Source organism: Pangasianodon hypophthalmus, chromosome 13 (genome assembly GCF_027358585.1).
Source record: "Pangasianodon hypophthalmus isolate fPanHyp1 chromosome 13, fPanHyp1.pri, whole genome shotgun sequence".
In the NCBI taxonomy this organism is placed as follows: domain Eukaryota; kingdom Metazoa; phylum Chordata; class Actinopteri; order Siluriformes; family Pangasiidae; genus Pangasianodon; species Pangasianodon hypophthalmus.
This window is the reverse complement of record NC_069722.1, coordinates 8507955-8531368: the sequence shown is the minus strand read 5'-3', so window position 1 is coordinate 8531368 and position 23414 is coordinate 8507955. Positions and strand designations below refer to the sequence as shown.

General features: G+C 39.0%; 1 long non-coding RNA gene across 1 annotated transcript; it reads right to left on the bottom strand.

The window, feature by feature from the left end:
• Positions 1–360: 360 nt before the first annotated feature.
• LOC113528543 (uncharacterized) lies at positions 361–23186 on the bottom strand. The gene is made up of 4 exons (XR_008303179.1): positions 22283–23186; positions 19761–19955; positions 1897–2000; positions 361–1680 (listed from the first exon to the last, which is right to left on the bottom strand). It is a non-coding gene; the product is annotated as an uncharacterized LOC113528543 (long non-coding RNA).
• Between the last annotated feature and the right edge of the window lie 228 nt (positions 23187–23414).

The following is a 23414-nucleotide window of genomic DNA, read 5'->3' as shown; positions in this document are numbered from 1 at the left end:
CTCATAGAAGTAGCCACAGGATCCTCAGAAGAATACCACAACGGAAGATCATTTGAATTTTCCTAGGAGGCCTATCTTATCCATGCCTTTTTAACCATTCTCCAGATTCTTGCACACACTCTTGCACATTTCTGTAAAGCTTTTCACATTGGTATGTCTGCGATAGAAAATCTCTTATGGTAAACTTACTTGGGATTCCAGTGGAAAACCATGGTAAATTTATAAGTGTGGGTCACTATTGGACATTCATGCAGTTTCATGGTGGTCCATGATTCTCCTACAAGAGGCCATAATGCAAGCCTGGGATATTTTGGAATTCCATGAAATTCCATGGAATCCCATAACCTGCCATGTGACACAATGCACTCCTGTAACCTAATTTCAGCTATTCTGTCTTTAATATCACCTTTTCCCAGCCCATTATCTTCTTTGGAGTCTCACAAGCATCTCAAACTAGCATAACAGTTGTCCAGAGTTAACCACACCACCAGCAGCTCTACCTTGCTTTTCTTGGCTTGTCAAAGGAGCTGTGTTACCAAACCAATGTGTTCTTGATGGATTGATACCCCTGAAATTCACATATTCACATAAGTGATATGACCATTCATGAGAAAGCAAACATTCATCTGATGTGATTCAGAAGTCGTCATCCTGAAATCATTCAGAAGAAGTGATCCTGAACTAGATAATGTCCCCCTTTTTTTTTTAGAAATCACACACATTAAGCAAATTTCCATTGAACTACTGTATTAATTTATACACATTTATTCAGTTATCCAGTCATGTGGCAGCAGTGCATAGTGTAAAATTATGCAAATACAGGTCAAGAGCTTCAAGTAATGATCACATAAAACATCAGAATGAGGAAAAATGTCATCTCCGGGACTTTGATCATGGCATGTTGGTGCCAGACAGGCTAGCCTGAGTGTTTTAAGAAACTGCGGATCTCCTGGGATTTTCACAAACACCCAGCAGCACTGCTACTCAGTAGCAACTTCTCTTTGGTTGACCCCAAATTAAACAGATATACCTGTCTTGAAACTTTGTTAGAAAATGTGTGCATATGCCTTGTGTTTTTATATCTCTCCTGTTTTTCTGTGTGTCATTGCTAGTATCTTAAACTCCTGTTAATGATGTGCTAAATGTTTAGAGATGAAGGACATGAAGGACAAAAAAGAGATGAAGGACAGAAGTGTTTTTTTAACAGGATGATGGTACCAAGTAAACAAAAAAAAAAAAAAAAAGGAACTTTCATTTAACTTTCATAGACTGAAACATAATTGATGATTGAAACATAATTGATACTCTGGATGAAAAAATTTTGTACCACAAACCACTGATCTACAAAGTAATAAACACTTATTTTATAGTAATCTAATTATTTTACAGATTAAAATGATATAATAAAAAATTGTGCCAGAAACATGTAAATGCAAATGTAACTCAGTGGAGGGTTGACTTTATATAAAATATGATGTGTTTTTTTTTTTTTTGGTTCACATCAAATTGATTTCTCAAAGACTGACATGAATTATACAATTACATACCTTGTTTACTAAATATGATTATCTAACACCATCAAGCACCACCAAATGAGTTACAGTATGTCTGAAAATGTTTTTCATTTGCACCTCTAATTCTGCAGAATGGCCTCATCCCCTCCTCCGCCCTGACTGTGGCCTTTCAAAAAAAAAGAGAGAAAATCAAGACAAAGGCTTGGCATAGAGGTAATAAACTACTAAACAATACAAGACAGACTAAACAGTGTCAGCTTTCCTTTGATTCAGTTTCATATAACACTTACACATTCGTTTGGGAACATTAACTGCCATCCAAATAAATCTATATCGAAAAGGAGTGAGTGAGTGAGAGAGTGAGAGAGAGCATATAAGTAACCTTGTGTTCCCTTCAGCAGTGGCTCCCAGAGCAGAATCCCTCTCCCCTCAGCAATTAATCATCTGATAGTGAGCTTACTCAAGTGTGTCTCTGCTCCCTCTCTCCTAATTAACCAGAGAGAGAGAGAGAGAGAGAGAGAGAGAGAGAGAGAGAGAGAGAGAGAGAGACTTTGGTAGATTTTTAGCTAAACAGTGAGAGCTTGTGAGAAGGGCAGGTTGAGATGTGGAGATGAGATAGTGTGATGGATTGAGGAATGAAGGAAAAAGGAGAGAAAGACACGTCAGAACCAGAAACAGAAGGAGATGCAAAGATATCGAGGAGCTGCCATCCTCCACTAGTCTCTCAGGGACAGGGCACCACACTTACCAAGCATACTAAACAGACAAAAATGTGTGTGTGTGTTCTTTGCTGAAAGTTTCTATGGACTTCTTTTCTTCAAAAAATGTATTGCCATAAAGGAAAGTCCGTTTATTACAGTCTTGCAGGATTTTACCTGTGTGTGCATAAATTCGTGTGTTACAGCAACTGTTCACTCAGAGAAGTCCACCTAGTTTGTGTATGTGTGTTTCCTGTCAGAGTCATAGACTTTGAGGAACTCTTTGATCCTTAACTGAGCAGAGCTCTCTCTCTCTCTCGTTTCCACGGCTACCTGCTCGCCAATTAGGTGTATGGCTGATGCAGTGGCAGGTGTAGGGGTCCAAAGCCCATACACTACACAAAACCCCATAGAGCACCAATTGGCCCACAATCTCAAAAATCATCCAACAAGGTTAGACAACACCTTCACAATTCAATTTTATTTGTATAGTGCTTTTATTTGTATAGACATTTACACAAAACAGCTTTACAAATAACTGGAAATAAATTTTTCATATAAAATTATTAATATACTGATACAACATTTAAACTAGTCAGCAACAAATCATGCATTAAGAACTATGAAGAAAAATCTTGCATCCCAGCAGCATTAAAAAGACTGAATATACTGAGAAAGAAGCAGTCAAAGCCAGTCAAGCACAGAAGCCTGTCAAACTATCCATCAGCCATAGCCCTACTTTCACTTCACAGCTTAAAGGCTTTGCTAGGAATAGATTCTTCTTTAAGGTACTGAAATTGCCTTAGACATGGTGTTAGCAGTACTCTTTTAACAGGAGAAATATGTAGTCATTATTTTTGCCTTGCTCTAAGGATAATCAGTGTTCATGACTGACCACCCAACTAATTGAATTACCATTGCGGAAACTCATTTGAGAAAACTAATGGAGTATACGTTTGGACAAGGACAGATTACAAACATGACACACACAACACAAGCCAATAAACAAAGTCACAGAATCAAATTTATCACAGAATAAATTTGCAAATCCTTTTAGCTTGTGGGTCTGAATTTGTAACCAATGAGTGGTCAGTTAGGCCCTAACTGTTTTTAACTGGAGCTAGATAAACGGATTTAAAAAATGGATAATCGTAATCCCACACTACCTATGCCAATGAAAAGAAAACTTAAAAGGAAAGCGAAGCCAGAGAAGTTTCATTTACCGTAATGGCACAGATTAAAGAACTCCAAACTAAAATGGGTCAAAGAAGACTCAACATGCTGTCACTGCTGGTCACTGTGTCGAAGCTTGTTAAAAAGCTACAATCTGATGATTTAGTGGATGAGTTTACGAGTTGAAAAACAAGAAAGAAGCCAGTTGCCTAAGGTAAGACTGCCTGCATAGCATCAAGACAACTCAAATAGTCACTGTGTAATTTATGCATTTATTTTGCATGTGTTAGCTCAGGGGCTGGGGCAGTAAGGGCTCCAAGCATTGAATAATAGGGCTGTTGGACTCATGTCCGGTATTGGACTGAAGTCTGGTCTCAAGACATTTTCTGTATTGACTTGGACTTGTCTCTGACTTATTGGCATTTGCACTTGAACTTGGGTCTCGGTCATGGGCATTGGTCTTGCTAAATACGGTCTTGAGTTCAGTCGAGAGTTTGTAAAATAATGTTTGTGTTATCTTGTCTTGCTGTATGCAGAAAGTATGACAATAAGTAATTCCTTCTTGCAGAAAATATAGCCTAAAAATTGGCACAATGCATGAATAAAGCCAACTAGCTGAAGTTAAGACATGGCCTCATGAAGGATTTTATGGTTTTCAATCCTGATCTTGACTTGGTCTTGCTTTCAATTGGACTTGTTCTTGACTTGGCCTTGATGCCCTTAAAATTCTGTCTTGAATTGATCTTGACTAGTCCTCGTGTAGCATGCAAAGTGATCACTAGCACTCTGTGGCACTGGGGGTTGAGCAAGCATAAGGCAACTTGGATCACAGCAAATGACAGCACCAGAGAGTCGAGTCAAAGGACCAGACCCGAAACTTTTCTTGCCATTGACAGTAGCGGTTAAGCAGAGAGTGCCAACTGCTTCAAAACCCACAAAGTCAAAAGCAACCAGACACTACACTCATCTACACTCAGAAAATCAAGGGCACGGACATGGACAAGGCATGCAAGGTCAAGGCCTACATTTATGTTAATACTGTTTTCCTTGAAATTAGCAATTGTACTTTAGTGCTTGTAAATTTTAATGTAAATGAGCACCAAACAACTTCTAATTACAGCATTTGAATATCTGTGCAGTACAAGCTATTAAAGTTCTGGTATCAAATTTCCACAGTGAGTTGTTAAACAGCATGCAGTGTATTAACATTCCTGCTAAGGTTTCCTAACTGCATGACAAAACATTATGGAAACCATACTTCCATGCCATGAAGAACCAAACAGGTGACACCAACAAGCTATTAAAGCTTTGCTGCAGGTGACAGCCCTGCACAGGTTTCTGGCAAAGCATTTTTATAACAGACTGATATCCATTTTAGCAGCACATCCACTGGCTCTCTTTTCTATCGTCTGTAATGCCAGAATGGAGAGATGACAGAGGTAGAAGTGAGGTGGAAGGCAATCATGGTTCACCCCCTCCCTTTCCATATCTGCTCTTCTTTCTCATAAACCTCTGTCCTCTCCTGTATTTCTGCTTTATGAGAGAAGGGCTAATACATGACTGGATTTACGAGCGGCAGAGCTGGGCAGATTTAATATTTTAATTCTGTTTTATTGCCCAGCAGCACAGAGCCAAACACGCTGACTTTATTGGCATGTATTGCTGCGGTGACATAGTGACGAACAGGAGGGGACAAAAGAAAAAAGAATGTTGGAAGGAACAAGAAAGAAAGAAATGGATTTAGGGAGAGATAGAAAGAGAGACAAAGGAAAAATCAATATGAGCATGTATGGAAATTGTCTATTGCACCTTTACTCAAACTACTAAACATTGTGTGTCTGAAGCTCTATATCTTTCTCTCTCTTCATTTCACCACCATCCTTCCATCATGCCATATAACTTAACAATGTGCCTCAGCTCTGGCCCTGAGACAGACAGCACGACTCCAATTGCAGGGAGATTCATGGCTCATGGGAACAAGCCATGCCGCTGATTCAAAGCTTTCCACTTGGGAGGAACACACGTCGCTGATTCACAGCTTAACGCCATCGACTCAGGGCTAATATCGAGATCGATTCACGACTCTCACGCTGTTCACGGCTAATACAGTTGATTCATGGTCTTAGCGAAGTGATTCAGAGTCATTCCCTGTCCAAAAAAGACGGACAATTCAGGGACGTGTTGATGCATGGCTTAGACACTGCTGCATGCAACTCAAACAAACTAAGTGTATTCTGTCCACGCTAGCTCTAGCTGAGCATTTAGGCAGCGGGGATCTCAGAGGACATGCCAGAACAAATATGTTTATGATGCTGACAGAACAGAAAGTCTCCCAGTGTTCCACTCAGGCTGTTTTAAAACCATCACCATGCAGGAACCGCTTCAAAGATTGCCTCCTAAAAAGTGCTGGAGACTGCACGTATTATCTGTGGCAAAAACGGTGTTAAAGCATTTGTTTTAGCTACACTCTTCCTCAATTAATGTGTAGTCTTCAAAAAATTAGAACAAAGATTTAAAAAAAAAAGCAAACCAATTAGTGTCAGGCATTAGACATTAGCTGCTAACTGTTAAACACATGCACACATATCCACTGTTAGAAAAAAGCTTTCCTCAAGGGTTCTTTGAATGGTTACCATTTTTTACTTTATAAAGAGGTTCTAGAGCGTCACATGTTCTCCTGTGTTTGTGTGGGATTCCTAGTTTCTAGTACACATTCACTGCTCAGCCAATCAAAACACAGCAAAACCCATCATGCAAAAAAATGAGAGAAAAGCCGGCGACTCATATTAAATAATTTTTCACCTTGCAGAAACTCCCTCCCTCACATGGCGTCAGCCATCACGAAAAGTTTGATTGCGTTCTTAATGAAAATCAATAAGAGGTTCTCAGCATTCCACAAGTGACTTTTCTTCCTATCTGCAAAAAAATTCATTACTTTTTTTTTCAACTGGCAATTTCAGCAGGGCAGAAAAAAAGGCACGGGAAAGAAAATGAGCAGGAGAGAATGAGGGGCAGAGAAGAAGAGGTAGGCTGTTAAATATGGCTTCTTTCTGTTTTATCAATGGCAGACTGAGTGAGAGTAAGACCAGCTAAACAGGGAATTTGTGTGTGTGTGTGTGTGTGTGTGTGTGTGTGTGTGTGTGTGTGAGAGAGAGAGAGAGAGAGAGAGAAAGAGAGAGGGAGATGAGTAAATCAAATGAGTTTAAATGTATAGTGTGCGGGTAAGGTGTCTCAAGGGGATGAGCTGAAATAAAATCAGATGCCCTTTTCTCTCCTCCATCTCTCCTTCCTGTATTCCGCCAGACATTCTTAAACCTTTACTGGAGTGCAGCCCCTCCTTTCTGCCATCTCTCTGCTCCCTCACTCGTCGGGGGGCTCACACTGAGCTCATGCTGCTTTATTGATCAATTCTCATACCCAATGGGACATCTTGTCCAATCAATGAGTCTCTAACAAACCCCTCCTCTTTCTCCTCGCAGGCCTAACCCCAGGGGCATGTGAGAATGCTGCAAGCGGAGGCTCCATAAGTGATTTGTGTACCATACAAATCACCCCTATCTTCCTCACTTCCAAATGATGGCCTTGAAAATAGATTGGAAAAGAGACACATTTCAGCCCCAGTAGGGGAACAGCATGGGGCCACATTTTGCACCATGAGTGTGTGTATATATGTGCACAGCAGGGTGTGTTTTCAGGGGCCAGGGAGGTGAGACAAAAGGGTCACAAATGTGTTTAAGACTGATAATGAAGGGCGACAAGGTCAAAAAAATAGCCCCGAGGTACGAGTTTACATATGCAGAGAAATGACTGCACATAATCAGGGGAAATAGTTATTGCAACAATGCAACACCCCATTACTGTGCTATATATACTGTATATAAAGATACAATAAACTGCTATTACCACTGTTAAAAATTATTGCCTTTTTTAAAGACCCAAACAAAATAAACAAACAAAACAAACAAAAAATGCCATTACTCCAAAGCCTTTTATATGGGAATTTGGATATAGTACAGAATCCTTGCAAATGTCAACACTCAAAGACCATCTTTCTCTTCTTAAGAGAACAAAAGACAGATATATGAGGAGAGCATGAGGCAGAGGCAGAGAGTAGGCGAAGGAGAGAGATACACTTCCCTAAGGGTTTTGTGAATAATTAACAAACCTTTAATTAAACCTGTAAACGAACTGATGGCCCTAACTACAAGGCTTGGGGGGTGTGGGGGTATGGGTGCACAGGGTTTCAGAAAATTACTAGAGCTGGGGGAAAAATGGAACAACAGAGGGGACATTCTCATTCCTACTGACCTCTACATGCTTTCTCAACTCCACAGGGCTAAACACACACATACACATAAGGAGAACATGCTTATGTCCTTTTTAATATATAGGATTTGAACTCCAGGAGGCTTTATGATTTAACATGTAAATGATAAAGAGAACAGGATATTATGAATATCTTGGCAGAGCAGATTACACTATAAGTGTGAAAGTTACAGAAGTGCTGTGTGAAATCGAGGGAGGGAAGAAACGGATGGCAAGGTCTTGCAATCCCTCATTATCATGTATCTGGCCTTTCTCTTCTGTCAGGATTAGGAAATTAGTAGTTGGTAAAAGAAACACTTCTGTCATACAAAAGCAAAATTGTCTACACTTGGTAATTTGTTAAAGTGGTGTGTAAAGACAGGTTGAGTTCATACCACCATACACACACACACAAACACACACACACACACACAAAGACAGTGTTTTGTGAGGAACTTTTTGTAAGGACCTTCCATTTACAGTGGATATAAAAAGTCTACACACCCCTGTTAAAATGGCAGGTTTTTGTGAAGCAAAAAAAAAAAAAAAAGAAACTAAGATAAATCATGTCAGAACTATTTCCACCCTCAATGTGAAATTACAACATATAAATAATAAGTGAAAAACAATCAGAAACATTTTAGGGAAAATTGGGAAAATTAAAAAAGTTACAATAACCTGGTTGCATAAGTGTGCACGCCCTTTTATAATTGGGGATGTGGCTGTGTTCAGAATGAACCAATCTCATGTTCAAGAGTAATTATCACACAGCTGTCAATGAAATTATTCTGATTAACCCTAAATAAAGACCAGCTGTTTCTCTAGGATTTCCTTTCTTGGTTTCATCAGACTGCTGAAGACAAGGTCCACAAAGAGCCTACAAAGCTGTATGGTATCTCACTTGTCGAGAGATATAAAAGAATTTCCAAAAGATAATATGTACCATGGAACACTGTTAAGGCTATCAATAAGTGAAGAAAATGGAACACCACAGTGACATCACCAAGAACAGGACGTCTGTCCAAATTTTATAAAAGTACAAGACAAAAACTGCCAAGAGACCTATGGCAACATTAAAGGAGCTGAATGAATATCTGATAACCCTAAACCACCACACTAAACCATGTGGCAAAATGTGTTATGGTCTGATGAGAATAATTCCAAAAAGGTATGATAATTCCATAATTCCAAAAAGCACATCACCAAAAGAACATCATACCCAAGATGAAGCATGGTGGTGGCAGCATCATGCTTTAGGGCTGCTTTTCTTCAGCTAGAACAGGGTTTTTTTTCAAGGTGGAGAGAATCATGAGCTACAAATATCAGTCAATTTTAGTGCAAAACAGTCAGGTGTCTGCTAGTATGCTGAAGATGAAAAGGAACGAAAAGGAAAAGCATACATCCAAATCAATAAAGGAATGGCTTAACCAAAAGATCAATGTTTTTGAATGGCCTAGCCAGAGCCCAGACCTGAATCCAACTAAAAACCTACAGGGTGACCTGAAGCAGGCTTTTTCATAGGAGATTCTGTCCTTACAATTTTAAGATTCTGGAATGTTTTTGGAAGAATGAGTGGGAAAATATTGCTAAGTGAAGATGTGCCATGCTGATGGACTCTTTCTCAAAAAGACTGAATGGTGTAATAAAATCAAAAGGTGCTTCAACAAAGTATTAGTATAGGGGTGCGCACACGTATGCAACTAGATTATTAAAAGTTTTTAATTTTTCTTTTTTTTCCTCCCTAAAAAGGTTTCTGATCATTTTTCACTTTATTTGTATACTTTGCAATTTCACATTAAAAGGTGGGAAAAGTTCTGACATGATTTATCTTGGTTTCATTTTTTTTGTTTTACTCCACAAAAACCTGCCATTTTAACAGGGGTGTGTAGATTTCTTTTGTGTAGAGTAACACCAAATAATCCTATTTAGTCAAACCTTGAGCAGATAACCACAGGCACAAGGGTCAGATAAAAAGGACAAGAACAACCAAAGGGAAAGCCCCGATGATCGCTTAACTGATACACGGTTTCTGATTTAGAAAATATCTAAGACTAACGGTTTGCAAGACCCACTTTAGCTTCTATTTGTTTCTTCCAGCACACACATTCATACACTGTGCATGATTCATCGCCTTACTCATGCCCTTATTTGCTACATTTTTTCTCCTTTGTGCATGTTTGTCTGTTTTCTTTTTCCCCTGTTTATCCTGTTTATTTGATTGTTTGTCTTCTTCCTCTCTTTCTGTGTCTTTATATAATGTTTTATAAGGTTACTCTTTATATCAACATATAAAGAGGTCAGCTCTGCTACAAAACTGCTACTGTATAGAAAACTAAGCCAAAAAAAACCACATACAATTGCAATCTATTAAAATAGCTATGCAAATGACAGGCATGGTTGTGTATAATAATGTATAAGGACCAAAAAATCTTTTTAAAACACACACTCTTCTAACATGCTGACAAGGGTAGTACAAAGAGTAAGGCCAGTTTGCCTCATAGTCAACCTTTACCTGCCAAATAATCCCAACTACACGTGCTCCTTCTTCTCACATGTGTTCTGTAGGGAGTACATACTGTCTTTTGGTTCAGTGAAACATAATGTAATCTGTGTGTCTGTGAGTGACTCAGAGAGCAGCATATATTATATCAGTGTATGGTCTCAGTGTAGTGTCAGTAGTTTTTGTTAAGGGATATAGTGTCAATGATAGTGTTTGTTTTAAAGAAAATAGTAAGAATGTTTGCAGCTGGAATGTAGTATTGTTGATATACTAGGAATTCCAGGTATTTGTTATACATGACAAAAAGTAGGAATGTTATTAATTTACTTAAAGGAATATAGTAGGAATGCAGGGATTTTGACATAGTAAAAATGTCAAAATGTTTTAAGGGATATAATAGGAAAACCAGTAATTTGATTTTTTAAATTTCAGTAATTACTTTTAAGAGATATAGTAAAAATGCCAGTAATATGCTTTAAGGGATATAGTAGGAATGTCAGTAATTTGTTTTAAGAGATTTAGCTGGAATATCAGTAATTTGTTTTAAGAGATATAGTAGGAATGTCATTAATTTGTTTCAAAAGACATAGCAGAAATGTTAGTAACTTGTTTAAAGTAATAGAGTAGGAATATCAGTAAACTGCTTTCTGTAATTTGTAAAAAGGTTAGTACATTAGAAATGTCAGTCATTTGTAAAAATACAGCCCACAGTATTAGGGCTATAGAAGGAATGTCAGCATTTGTCATAAGGGATATACTAGAATGTCAGGATTTTGCTTCAAGAAATATGCCAGTAATTAACTCTATAGGATATGTCAGGAGGTAGCTCTATAGGTAATAGTAAGAATGTCAGTAATTAGCTCTGGGAGGTCAGCTATAATTATCAGTAATTGTAAGGGCTTATATGTGATTCCAGTCCACAGGGTATACATGTAGCTTTAAATGCTTGTAAAGAGGAGCTTAATTTGAGCTACATCCATCACTGCGGGATATTAATCTCTCACCTTCTCTAATCTTTCCCCATCACAATGGTTACGGGGCCTAATCCAGCTCTCTCTTTTTTGTATGTACATAGTTAAAAAAACACACTTAAAAAAAAAAAATCTTTACAGCTCGGTCTCTTCATCCACACACACCACAAGACACTCTTCATTGCAACCTTACTTAGTATTTCTCTTTAAATGTGAGAATTAACAGATTAATCCTTAGCAGTCAACAACTATCTAGCTAAATACTTGACCTTTGACCCCTGAGTAGTATCACAAAGGTTAAATCTCTCAGATCTTGGCCTTACCTTCAGTTGTTCACTGGAATTTCACTGGAATCATCTGCTTTAGTACTAACTTGTATGTCTGCATCTGCAACAGATGCTTCACTTAAAGACAAGCCGGCTTTCCATTTGGTGTGTGACATTATGGGAACCCTGAGGCTTATCAGTACCAAAGGTTAGGCAGTTTATTAATGGATTTAAGTGAAACCATGATACTACAATAATAGTATCATGTATTATTTCCTCCAGATTAAAACATAACTGATGAACAGGCCCAATTCCACCCATTATACTAATTATATAATTACTCGCCAGAAAGCGTCAACATGCCAAATTTTGTCACCAGACTGTAGGTTGGTACTGCAATGTAAATTATACACTCTTTTACTGGATATCTGGTGCATATGCAAATAAGATTTATTTTGTTTCAAGCCAATTCCTCTGAAGACATACATCAGGCTTCCAATTTTTTTAATCTGAAAGAGCTACCCTACTTTCTTTTCCCAAACTGGATTACAGCATATTTAAGATCACACTCATCTCTCACCTTAATATTGCAGAATATTAAAAAAAATCCAATCAAAGCCAATTAACCTCCAATTAGCATAGTGTTGGAAGTGGTGTTTAACGAGTAGGGGCTGCTAATTGCCTGTGATTGCAGCAGGCTGGTATGATTGCTGTCCCATTAAAAAGTCATAAAGTTGTACGAGCAGAGGCGTCCCATCAGCCCAACTGACCTTCATACAGGATTGCAGTGCGCGCACACACACACACAGAGAGAGGGAGAGAGAGCAGGAAGGCAGAAGACAGGGACAAAGGAGGAGAGGGAGGAAAAAGGAAACTACACTGTTTAAGATGCAAGTAGACTGCAAATTCAAGGCTGAGTCTAATAATTTGGATGAAATTGAAGTATGAGAGCATGACTGAATTACCGAATAATTGTATTTACCTGGACTTAGAAACTGGGAAGCAGGGTTTTTTTGGGCTACACTGCTTTCTCTAGTTGTTTTGAAACCCAAACAGCCACAGACAGTATGTATTTATGTCCTGGTTATGAAAGAAAAAGCATTTCATGTCTTATACTCTGTACTTTCTAGCTATACAGCTTCTGTATAGCTGTTTGACTCTACTCATGTCCGATAGCATAGCTATGCACAGTTTCTATAGGCTATACAGGCTTAAGATTTGTGTCACCAATGACAGAAAATCACCCCAATCACCTTCTATTTTATGCTTCCATGGGGAAAAATCTTATTTTAAGAAATTTTTTCTTTTTTTGTGGCAGCACTGACAAAAGAATTCAGCATTTCAATAGACAGGCCAAAACACACTTTCAGAAAACAGGGTTCCCCAATGGCATGTTGGATGGCTAATGATTCAAGCTTTAGAGAGATTCTATGCAAAACCTTTTATGAAATGAAAACCCTGTATTGTAGAATTCTATATACAGTAAGGACAAACCCAAAGAATCCTCTGCAGTGCTAGACAGTGTATAGGCAGCTCCCTCTGCAACCGCCAGCCTTGCTTCAACAGGCTCCCTTCCCTACTCTTGATGCCATTTTTGCACATATGTGCAGTATGTAGTGCAATTAGAGAGAATTATACTATATATGTCTTGTCTATGACAGAGAGCAAGGACAGATATAAAGAAAGAGTGGTGGGGCTAAAAAATGATGGTAAGAAGGTAAGAAAATCAACATTTACCCATGCACGACTTTTCAGTTGAGACTGCAGGCTGGAAGAGAGAGAGAGATGACTGACTGCCTTAGACAGCCTCCATACTAAGTGTGTGTGTCTCAGAGAGAGAGGGAGAGGGAGAGAGAGAGAGAGAGAGAGAGAGATCAGGTGGCTGTTAGACTGAGGCTGTTTACAGAAGGTCACAGATGAGATCAAGGCAATTTGAGGTTGGAAATGAGTGATGTCCTCTCTCATTTAGGCACCATGCTCAATCCCCCACATGCCAACAACCTCCATCTACACACATACACACACCACAGCTCTACATATGCCAACTCTGTTTGGCTGCGCGCACACACTTTCTCCTTATTCCTCCCTCAAATAGAGTGGCACAATAGAGTCTATCTAGTGTCCCTCCAGGGCACCGAGACAGAGGAGCACTTTTAAGCAGATGCGCGTCTCCCTGTCTTAAATAGAGAACAGAGCACTGTTTCAGTCTCACAGTCATTTGCCCGCATAACAGTAGTCCAAAACGCTAAAGCATGTCCCATTACTTATTTTGAAGTGTAAGGACTTCCACAGGAGCAACTTCTATATAACTTTATGGTGCACTTTGGCAAAGCCCACAGATGCAGAATCAGCTGTGGTCTCTTTGCCAATACCACCTGCAGTATTGACTAAAACCAATTACTATATGCAACAGAATCAGTAATGGAACAAAATCTACTCAAATATGTCTTAAGCCAATATTATACTATGCATAACTGTGTCCATGTGGGCACAGGGTTGCTACATGAACAGGAAAAGGCCTATGTGGATGAAGTGGAGAGGCTTGCCCAGTGGTGCCAAGCCAACAACCTGTTCCTAAATGTCAACAAGACTAAGGAATTGGTTGTGGACTTCAGAAGGGAGAAACAGAAGACATACACAGCCATCAAAATCAATGGGACACCAATGGAGAGAGTGAGCAGCTTCAGGTACCTCGGTGTACAGATCAGCGAGTCATGGACTCTGCACAATTCAACTATAATATGGAAAGCAAGAACTTCAACATCTCCTCAGCTAACCAGAAGTCCTTCTATGCCCCCAATACAGAGAGCATCCTCACTGGGAAATCACCACCTGGTACGGGAACTGTATGAGGACCACAAAGCCCTACAGAGGGTGGTGAGGTCTGCTGAATGGATCACCAGGTCAGCACTGCCCAGCTTGCAGGTCATCTATACCAGGCAGTGCAGGAAAGATCTTAAATGATCCCACACACCCCATGTATAGACTGTTCCAATGGCTGTGGTCTGGAAAATGCCTCCGCAACCAAATGGCCAGAACAGAGAGGCTAAAGAGGAGCTTCTTAAGCCATCAGAACCCTGAATCATCAGCTCTTTTGCACGACTTTAATGCACACACACATACACCTGATCATTGTGTGATCATTGTCTGATCACCTGATCCTTTGTACCTGCTACGTATGTGCATGTGACAAATAAACCTTTAAATTTTGAATCCTGAATATAGTAAAACTAGGACGTAAACAGGAAATGAACAACTCTGGAGACAATGACTATCTCTTGGAGGGGAGGAGTACTGTCCTTGGCTGTTACCTGACAGATAGCTTTTATGCACCTGAAGGATTAAAATCTCTAATCAGTAAAATGCACACGAGAATCAAAATCCCTGGCTGGTATTCAGGTACTTTCTCTCTCTCTCCCTCCCTCTTTCTTTCTTTCTTTTTCTCTCTCTCTCTCTCTCTCTCTCACACACACACACACACACACACACACACACACACACACACACACACAAACTGTTTAAGGCAACTGTGGAGCACAGAAGCACAGAGCAATCATTTTGTAATAAGCTTCCATCTAACATACTGTACATCTAACTGACTGCTGCTAATCTATGTGACTGTGTAATCTGCAGCATGTGTGTGTTTGTGCGTTTCTGATGGTGTGTGAATGCCGCTCTACACCTTGGTCATCAAGAGCGTCAACACACCCGCTGCTCTCACCCTTTCCTGTGTTGTTACTTACGCCTCTTAGCCACCTGCACAGAATGTGTGTGTATATGAGTGAGAGAGAGAGAGAGAGAGAGAGAGAGAGAGAAATGATGGTGAGTATGATGACCTTTTCCTTCCCTTCTTAGCCAGTCAGCATGTAATCAGAGGTCAGCAGGGGTCACAGCACTTGACTGCCTGTCAAATGAAATGTACAAAGTGACAGAGTAACACAGTCAAGTCATGGAGGCTGAATTTGATGCAAGACACATGTGTGCGTGTGTGTTCAGCAGAGTCGATAGGAATCAGTGACCTCGCTATTAATCCCTCATATTGGATATATCTGGTATTGGTATATCTGTTAAAGCTCGCCAATCTGTGCCCGTGTGTTTTTGTGTGTGTGGGTTGGAGGGTAAAAAAGGGATTTGTGCTGCAAGCTGCTGCTGCTCCGTGTGTGGATTTGTGTGCGGATTTGTGTGCCTCCATGAATATGTAATCACACCCAGTAAGCCATTAGCCTACTCTTACACACTTTTTTCCTCTCACTTTATTCTTTGCCATTCTTCTTCATGTCCCACTGCTCTGGCTCTAATGAATTGGCCTGGTGTGATCCTGCCTCACTAACAGCTGAAATAGTTAGAAGTCATGACTCCTGGAAATGTGGCAAAATCTGGTCATGGTCACTGAGTACTGTGGGTAAGAAAATGGCACAGATGTTTTTGTGCTTTCTTTTAGATAGATGAAATGAGTGAGTCTATGTGAGCAACATCATTCGTTCATACATCTTCAGTAAACACTATCTTGGTCAGTGTCGCGGTGGAACAAGAGCCTCGGAAACACTGGGCATGAAGCGGGAATCCACCTTGGATGGTGCACCATGCACACACGCACACACTCATTCACACCTAGCAGCAATTTAGAGTCACCAATCCACCTACCAGCATGTTTCTGGAAGGTGGGAGGAAACTGGAGAACCTGCCGCTGTGAGGCGACAACACTGCCTACAGCACCACTGTGAGCAACATCCCGTGTAGCAAATAGTTCCAGGTGAAATATGGTTAACTTTAAATAGATAAAGGTCATTTATGGCAACGGCAAGCGTATAATCTTAGAAAAACCTTTGAATCCTAGAATCTTAGACGCCTAGAACCCTAAATCTTTATCTGGTTTGTCCCCCTTACAACACTGCAACAGAAATCACATTCAAGTTCTTTTTTGGTCAGAAATGCCCAAATACAGCCAACTTTATATAAGATGTGTATAAAGTGTTAATGGTTTTAACCACAGTTTGTGTTCTTCTGCTCTGGATTTTGATGGAAATGTTGTTTAAATTTTAATCTTTTATTCCTTATTTAATATATGACTAAACACTTCGAGGTGGCGTGATGTGGCCCAATGCGAAACGGACAGCCGTTACAACTCTGGAATTGATTTATTTTTTTTTAAATAGCATGTTCTGAAGTGTTTTTATTCTCCTACATCACAGAAATATGCCAACAAAAACACATTTTTATTTCTTAAAGAACAATATATTTTTCTAATCATTTATAGCTATATTTAATGTCTTGGAACATTCACAAAAGAAATTAATTCCTGTTAACAGTTAAGTCATTCCAGCGATAAACTGTCATTCCCCCACTAGTCACTCTTTTCTCTCGCACTCTTGAAGTTGATAAGACAAAAGAAAAAAAATGCCACAAAATGCAAAGCCTTCTGTCATGAAAACTTTCCCATGGTGCATTACTTGAGGGAACAGCTTTACTCTGGCTGTTACACAGTGCAGACACTGTAGGCTAAATGACAAAGAAGTATAAAAAAAATCTATTTATTATTAGGCTTAGATTATGTGACGCATCCTGCACACAGTAACATTGATTTTTCCTGCTGTGTTTAGGTTTTCATACTGCCTACCCTCACAAGCTGCAATTCAACATAAGAGGAACATGTGAAACATGACTTGTGTGGAGTCAGTGACAATCAGAAAATGAATTAAAGTGTGAATATTCATTCGTGCTATGTTCCTACTGAGAATATCCAAAAGACCATTTTTGAGAATCTACATTTTATGACCTGTAATGTCACTCAGCACTCCATCAAAGTCCAGATTGCATCCGATCTGCCTCATCAGTGCTGTGTTTGTTCCATCAAAAAGAAACATTTGCACAGTTTTATTTCTCATGTGCACGTATGCAGACAGTTATGGAGGTGAAATTTACGGGGTGCTGAATGGCATCATAAAATGTTACATCTTTCCAAAACTGTACAATTACCATATCTGCACTGATCATATGAAGTAGCAATTTTACTGTCCTTATAAATAATTCTTTCCTTTTGTCAGAAAGTGTAGATTTTTTTTCCCTTGTTTTTCTGTGTTTTGACAAAATTTAACATGCATTTTTATCAGCTATATTACTACCCAAATAAACACTGCTTATATGACATTTCCAAAGATCTCGTCCATACTGTATTATGCTGTAGAAAATCATGGCTAAGCTGTGGTTGTGTTTTAGCTGATTCGAATTCATCTCTGTCATTCCACAGTGATATGGGGGCAAGCTGAATGTCAGAAGTGCTACTTTCCAGTGAATGAGGGAAGTTTTTTTAATTCCGTATGATCAGTTGCCACTTTCATAACATGGTATAATAACTTTTAGCCATGAAAAACACAAGAATTCTAAATTTGTGTTTATTTTTCATCCAAAAAGTTTAGTACTGTTAAGACCAATTATGCCCTTTCTGTCTAAAAATCGATTATTTTTCCTATGCTTTGTTACAGCTCATTAGCAAACTATTTCTATTGTGGGCTGCTAAAATCATCTTGGCTGTTTAAAGACATCATTTCAACCTAGTATTCTGGTGCAAGGAGAAGATGGTAATTACTTTCCTTATGCTCTTGTTAGTCTCTGAGACTTTCTCTCCCTCTTTAAAAATCCAAGATCTTATCCCCCTCTCTCTCTCACACACACACACACACACACTGTATATATTGTTTACTTTCCTGCCCTTGACTTCAGAACGCCATCACTAATCCTTCATCAACTGAAGTCATGCTGACACTACCTGTATGTTGTCTTTTAAAATGATTAAAAATGTGATGGTGCTACCACCTTGCTACTTAAAATCCTAATTAAACTTAAAGCTAATACTAAATCTGATTACTGATTGATTCATGTACAGGGGTGGACAAATAAGTAGCATGAGTGAAACAGATTGTGTCTGGGCTGTTATTAATTGTACTTGCTTGGCAGGAAAGTAGGCACAACAAGAAAATGTGACGCACCTCGATGCTGTAACTATAACACGTTTTTTTTGTTCAGAATCACACTACCTGCTGCACTGCACACATCAGCCACGGTGTGATTTACTTGGTGGTAGAGCATTTTTACAAGTCAGATTAATTAGTGTACACAGATGACAAATGAAACCAAGCAAAAGTAAAATACAACCTAAACCATCAAATAATTTTCCTGCTAGCAGAGCCACATATTTAGAGACAATAAAGACAGGAGACAGACATGCATTTTTACTTGCAATGAGAGGACAGAACCCCACATTTCATAGCAGAAATGTTGGCCGACTACTTGGATCCATAGGTGTGAAAGAGCATGTACATGGTGCCACGGTATGGAATGGCGTCCCATCCTGGATAAATTGTCACACCTTGTGCCCATTGTTCCCGGGATAGGCTCTGGAGCCACCACAACCCTGACCATAAATGATGACTGCTTGGATTTTCAGCTGGAAACATATGCTACATAAGAACCTATCAGAAGACGATTATGGCTACATAAAGCTGGGAATTCCCAGGAATTCATACACTCAGCTATTTACCTTATTCTGTGTTAATGCACTTAACTAGGTAACTAGCCATACTATATTACACTGCATTAGTTGCCATTTTTAGCAGAGTCAGTTAGGTTTCCTGCTGGCAACTAAAACATGTGATTGGGAAAGCACACTTTTGCTTGTCCACTCCTGATTTTCTACATATAGCTGTATTGAATGTGAATATAAACACACCGTTATTGAATACTCAGGTATATAACTTTTATATAAGCATGACCTGTTCACTGGCTGTAACACTTTCCACACTTCACTCAGGGTGTTGCGAGGAAAAACATGTTCAGCACTGTCACTCCTGCGTAGGTGTTATGAAGTATACATGAAGCGTTCATGCGTCACTGACACAGTGGCTATTTGGCCAGAAGAGGTAGCTCTGAATCCTGCAGCATGCCAGAAGTCTTGCTTATTAGGGAAGAAGAATTGTGATCACAGAGGATGGGGAGAGAGGAGAAAAATGAGGGAGAAAAGGATGATGGGGAGGTTTTTCACTTGAGAGATTTCAGCAACTGGCTGTTAAACAGGGAAGAAGGCGGGGAGAGAGCGGGGCTGAAAATGAAGATTGATTGAGGATTGGCGAGACTGTGTGTGTGTGTGTGAGCGTGTGCCATTGAGGAAGCAAGAGAGAAAGATGAGGGTTAGCTCAGTGGAGCTTATTCAGGACGACTGATAACGACACAATCTCTCTCTGTGTGACATACTCAAATACTCTTTGGATCGTTCTCCGTCTCTTCGATACACACACACACACACACACACACACACACACACACACACACACACTCACCTGGTCTTGTCAGTAGTCCTCCTCACCCCTGCCCCATGGCATGCACACAGATGAAGAACCAGAGGTACAAACATAGTGGTTTTGGACAGAAGACATGTCATGTGGCGCACTCTGTGAAGGACAGCTTCCTGATAAATGTCACTCCTTGTCAGGCAGCAAGGCCATCAGCCCCTCGGACTAAACACTGTGCTTTAACTTCATAAAAGAACACACACACAGAAGAAAAGGGAGGAAATGGGAAAGGGAGGTTAGCTTGTGGACTAAACACACACACGGAGAAGAAAAGGGGAAAATGGGAAAAGAGTTAGCTATCAGGTTTTATTTTTATTTTCAGCATTATAAGACGTCTAGATAGGGAATTCCTTCTAGCTAGCTAGCTGTTACTAAGTATTAAAGAAAAACTTTTGTATATTTTTACTGAGAGTAGCAATAACAGACATGGTTTAAAAAAAAAAAAAAATCACAAAAATGTAGCTTAGCTATAAATGAGAGGACAAATATCAGCTAGTTCAGCTAGCTACTTGACAACCTAGTGGCTAGCTAATAGCAAGATAATTTAATCTGTTAGCTGATAGTTTAGTCCCACATATTCACACACATGTAGCCTAAATTACAGAAACTGGCTGATAAGGTCAACTTATTCATGAGACAGTCATAAACAGCTCCATTTTAATTACAAGACTAAAGACTATGACTATTTGAAAGACTATTTGATATTAAAATGATTAAGCAGCTGTTATTTTTAAAACCCTCCAAATTTTCGACGTGACCTTTTTTGGTTGGGATAAAGTCTGAGTTAGTTTGGCAATCCCTCCATACCCCTCTGTAAATTGTACCAAATGCTGGAGAACAAATACTCAAGAATGGGACAGGAGGACAAAAAAAAAAAAAAAAAAAAAAAAAAAAAAGGACAACAACTATAGAAGGCGCTGTTCATTGGTGGACTGCGGGTTCGGATGTGGACCAAGCACATATGAAGGAAAAAAAAAAATTAGCGACTAACTCATTAGACCAGAGCTTAGCTACAGGGCTAGAGAGGCTTTTTATTTCAGAAAGGTGAGAGTTTTCACAGATTTTTCTTTTTATTTACCCTCTCTGGTCTGATTATTAAACTGACAATATGGGTTATTTATTTATTTATGATTTATTTATTGATTGAAAAAAAAAGTAGATGGCAGAAACAGAATGGACAGATATGTCCCGGCGTCTCAATTCGCCTACTAATACTATGCACTAAAAGTACGTACTCTTTTTGAGAAGAAAAAGTACATACTTTTGAGTGTGTAGCAAAAATAGTATGGAACTGGGACATACCAACACGTTATGTAACGGAAGAACAACATTGTTGTCCGGAAGAGAACCCTGTCACCGTCATTTCAGATTTTCTTCATTCATTGTTTCTTATATAATTTATACTATATAATTTAATTTACTATTCCCTTGATCTATTTTTCTCTCTAAAATGCATCCTTGAATTCGGCAAAGCAAACTTTTACAAAACTCTTCCCTCATGCAAGGCACTGTGGCCAACATTAGCTGAAAAAGTGTCCACGGATCCACACTTCACCATACTCATTTCATCATACCGCGATTTGGGACACACTAATTCGGGAGGGATAGTGAGTGAATTGAGACGCAGTGTGTGTTTATTCTCACTGCATCAAATTCATAACAGATGTGTCATCTGTTCAGAGTCCATGGCACTAGTCAAAAGTGCTAAAATTCAGCACCACCATAAAACAAAACCTAACCACTTCAAACTGGTTATTTATAGCTATAAATTAATCACTACTGGTTTAGCGTTAAAAGTAACTGTTTTCGTCATTCAGTCATGTTAACTGTTTATCTGGACCTTTAATTAAGGATTTTTTTTGTTGCTAGACCCTTGAAATTTTAGTTCACCCTACAGGATCTTTGCACCTTCTCGTTCCAGTGGCAATGTCAAGCTACAGTACATGGATGTGTCTTAATATAAGGCTCACCTGAACACCGCAACCTGTAGGACCCAAGACACTGTAGAGCCCCAGTTTAAAATCTCTTTGGCAAACTTACCCTTACATTTGCACAGAGGAAAGACTTGACACCTGTGGCATGCAGTCTCCGTAAAAGGTAGAAAAACACATGATGTGGACCATCAACATCTAAGGAGGTAGCTTTGCTCACCTGGCATTCAGGTTTCATATTAGTTCAGAAAGATCTGTATGCGTTCGAAGTTTTGCGTTCTGCCAAAACACCTTTACTCTGTTTTTAAATTAAATAAAACAAATAAAAATTACAGCATATATATTGACAATAACTCTCAGGTAAGATATCCATTAACACACCAAATCAATCTCAATCAACTATCCTTGATGGAATTGACTGAATAACACAGGAACTTAACTCAGTTCAGTATCCACCATACTCCTTTTTCATTGCTCAGTAACAGAACTCAGATAGTGGAAAATGTAGTTCTTGTCCACAGTTGCGAAAATTTCCCCAAAAAAAAAAAAAAAGAAAAAATTGTATATGTGTGGTCCTACCACTTAAATGGTTACAAGTTGTTGTCCAAGTACAGGAAAACAAGGTTGGCTTGCCAGTTTCCACCAATGTTGAGCACTCCTCGCTGACTGCAGAAACAGCTCTACACCAGAACTTCAAGAAACCTCTCATGCAGTACCACGAAGGTCTCAAGGAACAGGAACAACAAAACAGAAAAGAAGGGGGAAAAAAGGGAGAAGGGGGAAAAACCAAACCTTGCAAAGACTAGGAGAAATTCACAATTAATTACAATAAATTCCTATTTTACATCCTTAACATTTCAAATGGTCATTTTCAACATAATAAAGCCAAAATACATCAATACACAGTTTTCAAGCACTTATGTCCCTCTTTAACACATTTCTTTAACAGAAATATAACTAAAATAATGAAGAATAACTTCTTCAATTAACCTGCATGCACTCGATTAGCATGTAGCTCGTAGCACATGAGACTGCACGTGAGCTACAATACACGCATTACACTCACTTAAACACTTTTAAACACTAACTCAACTCACTATGAACTCACTTACCAAGAAAAGAATGTTAACTATTAGAGAAGTCTGTTTTACAAAGTTTTCGTCAGATGAGTCAGCTCAGCTCGTTTACTCCTCGGAAGCAATACAAACGCGGTTATCAGCTTTCCTGTTAGCGATGTTAGCATAATGTTAATTTCAAACCCATGAATTTCACTTATTAAACGGGTTTCTCTTACTTATTCTCTTACCTCAGGACTGTAATTGACGTGCGTCACTGCCCCGGAAGCCATTTCCCTCTTCTTCCCGAGATGACGCTGCTCACCTCCACTTAGCGCTTGTGATGACGCAACCCAATAAAGGCGGAGCTAATTCCAATTATTTAATTTAATTTTATTGATTTTTTTTTTTTTTTTTTTTTTTTGTGACGTCTAATGTCATTTCTTCAACAATATTAAATTTCTTGCCCATTAAAATAAACAGTAAAATGTTTATATATGCATCTTAGTACTTATTTTCCTTTTACAGGTTCAATATGGGCATAGTAACGTAGATTACACACCCATTTTGTTCTACTTTTTGATTTTTTTAACTGAAAATGTGTCCAAAATAGACTTATTGGTGATCATTTACAACAGTAGCCATAAAGTATTATT